Raw genomic sequence first — 2,437 nt, 5'->3', positions numbered from 1 at the left:
AGTTTAAAATTAAATATTATCTTTTATAAGATTAAGAAAAGATTTGATATCTTTCCTTATTTGTAGATTAAAAGAGATTTTAATTTATAGAGATAACTTTCTTTTTATCCACATGTTTAAAAGAAAGATTTTAATTTATTAAATTTCCTTTTTATAAACCAATCATGAAGGGAAAAATTATTGGAAATTTTTTTTATAAATTTCCGAAAGCAAATAAGGAAGTTTTAATTTTTGTTTAAAATTTTATTTGCTTGGAGAATTTATGTGGTGGCCGGCCATTACAAATTGAAAAGAAAAATTGTTTTTAATTAAATAAATTTTCCTTTTCAATGGCAAAAGAATTAAGGAAGTTTTTATTAAATTTTCCTTATTTGCCATGACCAAGGATTATAAAAGAGGGGGTAGAGGAGGCTTCAAGGCAAAGGACTCTATTCTATTTTTCTCCCTCTTTTCCTTGGTGTGGTGGCCGGCCCTTCCCTTTCTCTTCTCTCCTCTTGTTGTGGCCGAAATCTATCATCTCATGGAGCTTAGAGGATGTGACCGGATCAAGGAAGGAGAAGAAAGAGAGAAAGCATGCATCCCTTGGAGCTTGGTTGGTGGAAAATTCTTCATCCTTTGGAAGTTCTTGTGCTTGGCCGAAACTTGAAGGAAGAAGAAAGAAGGTGCCTAGGTGGTTCTCATCTCGGAAGATCGTTGCCCACACAACGTCCGAGGTTAGAGGAGGAATACGGTAGAAGATCAAGAGGTCTTTCTAAAAGGTATAACTAGTAATTTTTCTTTCCGCATCATACTAGTTATTTTTGGAAATAATACTAAATACAAGAGGCATACGATTCTAGTGTTTCGAATTTGTTTTCGATATAGTGTTCTTTTGTGTTTCTTTTCCTTGTGATTTGATTGTTCATTTCGGTTGACCTAAAGTTATTTTAGGAAATTAAATATTAGCTTTCTTTAAATGGTTTTGTCTAGTCGGTGGTGGTTGCTCCCATATCCAAGAAGGTCATGTGCCTCGCCACGTCAGTACTAGGAACCAATTTTGAAAATTAATATTTAATGGAATTAATAACTTAGGTGATTTGGATCAAACGTGTTAAGTTCCGCAGGAGATCCAAGTCAAAACCTAAAAGAACAAATAGATTAAGTTTTGGATCAAACGTGTTAAGTTCCGCAGGCGATCCAAAATTTAATTTAAAAGAACACATGGTAGCTAGGAAAAGGTTCAGACCTTTGTACAAAATTTTTGTACAGTGGAACCTCTAGGTTTTCCAAGTAGCAACCAACAATTGGTATCAGAGCTAGGGTTTTGCCTCTGTGTATTTGGTGTTCGTTTAATTATGCACATTTCATACATAATTTAGGCAGGATAATAGTAGGATGTGCTAACTTTGTGGATGCAGGATCCAACTATTATGACTTATAGTTATTATGTGTGTTATTGGACCCTTGGACATGTCAAGGGCATTTATTGTGTGTGCATGATTGTATTATAAAATACAGCAGGAGCTGTATTTAGTTTTATTAGGATTTTTGTTCGATCTAATTTACATGTACATTCCTTCGAGGAATATAGGATCGAAAAATGTAAAATTCTATTTATGTCACGGATCGAATCTTGAAAGGCGTGGAACCTTTTTGAGGACCAGAGGCACAGCGGAACAAGGAGCAAGATGGATGCGACAATTAGACCCGGTGGCGGTGGCCAAAGATGGCAGCAACTAGGGTTGGTGACACACGAAGGACAGCAATAGATAAAAGCCATAATAGTTTAAAATTAGTTTTTCTATTTATTGCTTTTTATGCTGTGTTGTGTGTGCTTGTTAGTATGCATGTTAGGTAGACTAGCATAGTCAAAATTCCTCACTTTAAATAACTAAGTGGGAAAGGAATTTATTTTAAATAAATTCCACGGTCTCCATTACTGGTTTATAAGTGATGTAACAAGTTTGCGCGTTGGCTCTGAGTGCCTTCCTCCATATCGGATGAGCTTGTTTATAGATCACTAGATTAAACTTCCATTTTGGATGACTATAGGAAGTTAATTAAGAGCGTGTGACCTTCCCCATCGGAAGGGGCATAATCTTATTAATGGACTTAGTGTCAAGTAATGGTATACACTTAGGCACGTCTAATAGTATCCTCCCCATCGGAGTCACTGCTATTATTTGTGTGACCGAAGAAAACCAACTATTAATTTGTCAAATAAATAGGTTGACAAGATAATAAAATTAAAAACCCCTCTTACAAATGTTTGATTTTGTATACGTCCACACTATCGTGGCATACAAAATTCACGGTGTTTGAGGTAATTTTATTTTGTCATAAAGATTTATTGACAAGATAATTAATGGGTAAAACCCTCCTCTTACAAATGTTTAAATTTTGTATACGTCCACACTATCGTGACATGCAAAATTCACGTTGTTTGAGGTATTGGTGA

This window comes from Zingiber officinale, chromosome 5B (genome assembly GCF_018446385.1).
Source record: "Zingiber officinale cultivar Zhangliang chromosome 5B, Zo_v1.1, whole genome shotgun sequence".
Taxonomy (NCBI): domain Eukaryota; kingdom Viridiplantae; phylum Streptophyta; class Magnoliopsida; order Zingiberales; family Zingiberaceae; genus Zingiber; species Zingiber officinale.
Note: the sequence above shows the minus strand (reverse complement) of the source record.